Source organism: Lygodium microphyllum, chromosome 4 (assembly GCF_053477565.2).
Source record: "Lygodium microphyllum isolate KBCC chromosome 4, Lygodium_microphyllum_v1.1.10, whole genome shotgun sequence".
NCBI lineage: Eukaryota > Viridiplantae > Streptophyta > Polypodiopsida > Schizaeales > Lygodiaceae > Lygodium > Lygodium microphyllum.
Window position 1 is genome coordinate 100,403,267 of NC_141138.1, and position 6,809 is coordinate 100,410,075.

A 6,809-nucleotide genomic window follows, 5' to 3' on the forward strand; every position below is an offset into this window, starting at 1 on the left:
GCTCTCTTTTACGGAAATCTGAAATTTATTACAGCAAGCATATATATATGGAGTGACACGGATTTTTCATGCTGAAACACTCTGAAATGATGTACTTTCACTAGTACTTGGTGGGCAGCAACTTTGGTTCCACTTTCTTTGCCATTTTTCCTCGATTTTTGTGATTTTTTGGTCATTTTCTACAGTAAATAGCAAGCAGTTTTGAACTGTCTACAGTCTTCTAGCCTGCATTATGGCGAGTTTGTCCACTGATCATGCTATTTTCAACATCACTAAGCTTGATGGTACGAATTACTCTTATTGGAAGAGCCAGATTTGACAGGTGTTGGTGCAGAAATCACAGATCAAACCTTTGAGGTTAAGCGGGCATCCACCTACAACTATGCCAGATGAGGAATGGCTTGAGCTTGATAAGTTATGCAAGTCCACTATTGTATTGTCTCTCACAAAACAGGTTCACTATAATGTCTTTGAGAAAGAACAGAGTGCATGGTAGTTGTGGGAAAATATCAAAAATCTCTATGACAAGAAAAGTCCAATGAGTCTGATGTATTGGCTGAAGCAGCTTATAGAACTGTGCATGAAGGAGAATGTGACTATGTCTGCTCACTTGAGCCAGTTCCATGCTATACTCAAGAACTTGACTTCGCAGGACATCACTTTTGTAGAGGATGTCACTCATCTTTTCTTACTTGGTACTCTTAATGAGTCATGGGATGTATTCCACACTGCATTATGTGCCTCTACTGCTACCTTGAAAGTATCTGATGTTGAGAGAGCTCTTCTATAGGAAGAGGTTAACCGTAAAAATTTGGATGCCTCTCATGTGTCTCATGCTATGACAGTTAGAGGCAGGAATGATGGATATGGAAAGCATGGAAGTGGTAGTGGCCGTGGACGGGATTCTCAGAAATCTCGATCCAAGTATCGTGAGAAGTCACGTAGCAAATCCCGTGGCAGGAATGCAGATGTTACTTGTCACCATTGTGGGAAAAAGGGCCATATTAGGCCACAATGCCATGAATTGCACAATGAAAGGCGCAAAGATAAGGGGAAAGACAAAGTATAGGATAAGTCTTCTGATCGCAGCATAGTACCTGCAAAGTCCAGCGTTAAAATTGAAGAGATCAATGTTATGCAGCCTAAGAATGTTGATGATGATGATTATATCCTAGCAGCTTCTTCTAGTGCTTCGCAGATGACAGAGATACACTCTATGTATGCACAGTGTTGGCTCTTGGACTCAGGTGTGTCCTTTCATGTGATACCTTGCTGAGAGTGGTTTCATTCATACCGTACTGTTTCGAGTTCTATGAGCTTGGGTGATGACAGCTCTCTTGATATTGTGGGCATTAGTGATGTTAGGCTACAATTTTCTTCTGGCAGCAGTTTTGTTATGCAAGATGTATGTCATGTACCTGCTTTGACACGCAGTCTCATATCAGCTGGATAGCTTGATGACACAGGATATCATGTATGTTTTGGAGACTCTGCATGGAAGATCACTCATGGAAAACTTGTGATTACGAGAGGTGCCAAGGCTGGCAGTCTCTACCCCTTGATTGTATCAGCTTCTTCCCTTGATCATGTTTTGTCTATGGGTTCTATCCCACATGTATCTCTTTGGCATGCCCTTTTGGGCCATATGTCTTTGAAGGAAATGAAAATGCTTTCTGGTTTGCAGTACTTACCCCCCTTGATTATACATGTTTTGATTTATGTGAGCATTGTCTTTATGGCAAGCAGACTAGGTCTACGCATAAGAAGTCTGGTAGGCCACGCATGAGTGAGCCCACAGCATTGGTACATTCAGATGTCTGTGGGCCCATGCCTTGTCAGTCTATGGGTGGTGCAAAGTATTTTGTTACGTTCATAGATGATTTCTCACAGAAAGTTTGGGCTTATCCCATTAAGCTAAAATCCGATGTCTTGACTGTGTTTCAAAGATGGCTTGCATTGGTTGAGAACCAGTCTGGGTATAGGCTAAAATGCCTACGGACAGATAATGGGGGTGAGTATGTCTCACGTGCTTTTGAGAAATTATGTGATAAGAGGGGTATTAAGCGTTAGTTGACCGCCCCCTACACCCCCCCCAGAATGGTTTGGATGAGCGGATGAATAGAACCATCTAGGAGCGTATACGTAGTATGCTTAGCCATACAGGCCTACCACAGAGCTTTTGGGCTGAGATAGTTAGTACAACTGTGCATGTCATAAACAGATCACCCTCTAGTGGTTTGGATTTCCAGGTTGCAGAGGAGGTATGGACTGGAAAACCTCCCTCTTATGCGCATCTCCGTGTCTTTGGATGTGAGGCATTTTGTCATATGCCCAGGGACAAGAGAAGTAAGCTGGATCCCAAGAGTATTAAATGCATTTTCCTTGGTTATGGGAATGTAGGCGAGATGTGTTACCGTCTCTGGGATCCGCAAGCGCGGAAAGTCATCCGCAGTCATGATGTAGTCTTCCATGAAGACAAAATGCATAGGCAGCTTGAGAGAGTTGTTGAGATCCGCAGGGTAATATTTCAGGAGAAGCCGAGAGCTCCCGCACAGTAGCCAGTTGGACAGCCTACAGCTGTAGCAGATGCTCATGGTCAAGGTGTTGGACAGGCAGTTGGGCAGGCAACAGAGCCTGCCGTGAGACGGTCTACTAGAGACAGACGTCCACCTGATAGATTTCAGCCCTCGATACATTATGTCTTGGTTACAGATGCAAGAGAGCCTTTCACCAATGATGAGGCTATGCGCAGGGGTGACAGTCACTCCTGGGAGAGGGCTATGCAGTCTGAGATAGACTCCCTACATAAGAATGACACTTGGGATTTGGTTTCCTTGCCTATGGGCAAGAAGGCTTTGCCATGCAAGTGGGTGTACAAGCTAAAAAATACCCCTGGACACCCCAAGCTGGCATATAAGGCTAGATTGGTAGCAACGAGTTTTAAGCAAGAGCATGGTGTGGACTTTGATGAAGTCTTTTCTCCTGTGGTTAAGATGACCACCCTGCACTTAGTCTTGGCTTTGGTTGCTCAACTTGACTTGGATTTATACAAGATGGATGTCAAGACGGCTTTCTTATATGGGGACTTGCATGATGAGATTTATATGGAGCAGCTTAAGGGCTTTGCAGAACCTGGCAGGGAGCACCTAGTGTGCAAATTGAAGAAAAGTCTTTATGGCTTGAAGAAATGGGCACATAGAGAGTGGTATCATAAGTTTGATGCCTTTATGCAGTCACAGGGCTACAGTAGGAGTGCTATGGATCTGTGTCTTTACATGAAGAAAGCCCGTGATGGTTCTTTATTGCTTTTGGTACTCTATGTGGATGATATGCTGATAGCAAGGAACGCTTATGATGAGCTAGATGCTCTTAAGGCTCAGGTCAAGAAGATCTTTGAGATGAAAGATCGGGGATAGGCCGCTCACATACCTAGTATGCGCATTAGACGCGACCGGCATCAGGGACTCCTCTACTTGTCACAGAGGGAGTACATTCATAAAGTCCTTGAGCTCTTCCGCATGCAGGACGTAAAGCCTATTGGTTGTCCATTGCCGTCTTATGTGAAGGTATCACAGGCTGATTGTTCGTAGACAGATGAGCAGAGGGCCGAGATGGCCAAGATTCCCTATGCATCCACAGTGGGCAGTCTTATATATGCCATGATAGCCACTCATCCAGATATTGCCTTTGCAGTTGGTGTTGTGGCACGCTATATGGCTACACTTGGCAAGAAGCATTGGGATGCCGTGAAGGGTATCATGAGGTACCTGAAGGGCACTGTAAATATGTGCATATGCTATGGCAGTCAGGATATAGGAGTCGTGGGGTACACTGACTCTGATTATGTAAGATATGTAGATAGTAGGAAGTCCGCTTCCGGCTATGTATTCACCTATGCTGGAGGTGCTGTTTCTTGGATGTCCAGGGTGCAGAAATGCACGGCCCTTTCTACTATAGAGGACGAGTATGTTGCAGCCATTAAGGCTTGCAAGGAGGCCATTTTGTTGGGTCGTTTAGTTGCTGACCTTGGTATTGATGCTATCCCTACACTGCATTCAGATTCTATGAGTGCTATTCAGTTAGCCAATAATCCGGTCTTCCATGCAAAGACGAAACACATTGAGGTGAGGTATCACTTCATACGTGGGGTCATTGAGAACAAGTCTGTTGATCTTGTCAAGATCTCGACTGACCAGAATCCTGCAGATCTGCTCATGAAAAGCCTCTCTACAGAGCGCTTTGCCTTCCTTAGGAGGTTGATGGGCGTGGGATGAGATGACGACTTTCCTCATCCTGTTGTACATGTGTACATGTTGTACTGCCTTTTTTCTTTTTCTTTTCACTCCTCACTGGGGCAGATTCGCCTTTAAGTGGGAGGTTGTTCGCCTAGTCGCCCATGTATTACTACACTGACAGTCACCGCCATTGCACACTTCAGGTGGCGAGCGTCCGTCACCGTCACTTTATTCTTTATTGTTTTAGTGATAGTTTGAATAAAGGAAGGCCCGGTCATTAGTGATAGTTTGAATAAAGGAAGGCCAAGTCACACATTGTGACTATTGGAGTTCCCATTTCTAGTCTCTCCCTTTCTTGGTCTTGCTCTCCCGCGATAGCTCTCGAGTCCAACCTTCGATCCGTTGCTCCTTTCACCTCTTTGTGACAGCTCCTCTTCGCCCTTCGTGCACTTCCTCCTCTTCTTCATGAGCGACGGCGGTGAGAACCTCTCCTTCTCTCTCTTTCTCTCCCTCTTCCTCCTATCGCGCTCGAGATTTGACTACTTTTATTTATTTGAGTACCGTCACTATTTGCGACGCAAATAGCGATGCCATTGATATCCATCGCAATTGTCTATTGCTATTCCCCTATATCCTTGTAGTATGAAGGTAAAATGATTCATAAAATGGATTGCACCAATGTGCTCCTTTTTCTCTAAGGAGGGGATGAAGAACTTCATGGTGATATTGGTTCCTTGGGAAGAGTTGTAGTTTGCCCTTCATAGAAAACCTTGAATGTATAAGCACTTGTTGATTTGTATCTCTAACACTTGAAGATTCTCCAACCTCAAATGTAGAGGGCATAGATTCACTTGATTGTTTTATAGGAATAGAGCCATTTGTGAACTAAGTATTTGACAATTTGCCACAAGTTATTTATGGCTACTATCATTTGATCGAATTTTGACTCCATAGATGAAGAATTCCCACATTCATATTCCTAACATCATCTTAAAACTATATATAATTATTAAACTCTTGAGAAATAGTTGTGCCAATCATATGATCATGGACACTAGGTGCAATATAAGTATCACCTTCCTTGTTTGATGCACTCTTCTCTACATCTTCTGGGCCTTGATTCATGGCTTCAATAGAGGGATTAAGCTCTGCGTAATATTACCACAAACTGATAGCAACAAGCTTTTTCATATTTTGATGGTGTGATCAACACTACCTTGTTTTAGCTTCTTTATCCCAAATTTCAGTCCAAAGTCATTCCTAATGGTTGTCCATTCAAATGTACATATAATAGTACATGCAACAATGGGTTTTAGATCATTGGGGGTGGGCAAAGTCTATATTGGGTTGGTTGACGCACCATTTTGGGATATTTGATGGTGAGGGTGCATCACCTCTTTTTTGTCTCACTACTTCCCTTGGCATCTACCTTTTACTTTAGTGAACTCACTGATTATACTTATACACTCACCTACTCGTAATCAATCCAATCAATCAAGATTGACCTAAATATCAAGGTTAGAAGAAATCCAATAAATTGAAAGTAATTGGAAAGGGATTTTGGAAAGATGGAGATTGAAATTGGAGAACTCTTGTTGGACTAAAGCATAAGTGATGCTCAATAGATTCTATCAATTTAATTTCATAAAAGAAGACTCAATGAAGTCTCTAAATATCTCTTATAGAGATAAAAATTGGCTCAACAAGAGGATTTCACATAGATTTAAAGAAATTGATAGGGAATACCTCATACAATGTAATCGATTGGTGTACTTGGTTGACCCTTGAAGGCAAGAATGTCTCCATAGATTGATCCATTAAGCTTGATACTCCATAGACCACTTAATCTTGATCCTGATCCTTCAATGCTCCATGATGTAGATTAGTGCCTCAATAATAGAGAAGGGAATGAATTGATGATTTTTCCCAACCCCAAGCTCTTGGTATCAATCTTGTAAGGCTAATCTTCAATCTTCCGTTCTTGATGCTATTTCCATTGATGATTGATGTTATGAGTTGGCTAAGGTATCGTTAGTAAGTAAGCATGCAAAGCTATAACAAATAAATCAAAGATGCTCTTCGATCTTCCCCGAGCATTTAGGCTATGTAAATTGCAACCGTTTTCCTACAGTCCAGTCTAGTTCCTTTCATATATAATGCCCAAGATAAATGGCATAAAACTTGCTTCTCACAAGGCCTAGAATCTCACTCCATAGTAGTTTGAAGCCGTTGGAAAAAAAATAGAGATAAGTTTGATTCTCTCCTATGAAAGTTGAAGAGAGCTTGAAGAAGAGGCTGGAAATGAGGTTTGTATGAAAAGTGATAGAGGTTTTAGTCTCTTCCAAGTCATGTATGCCTCTTTTTGGTAAAATGGTATTCAAGAATACTTAAAATTAGTGCCAAGCTGCCAAATATGTCATTCCTCCTCCATATCTATCTACTAGATCCACTCCAAATAACTTTAGTTAGCTGTAGAAGCTTTGCTAGTTATATGAATGTTCTTGTACCTAAATTGTATCTCATGTACCTTGTTTGATATTGAATTTTGGATTGAAAATGAAGCTAGACATGGAT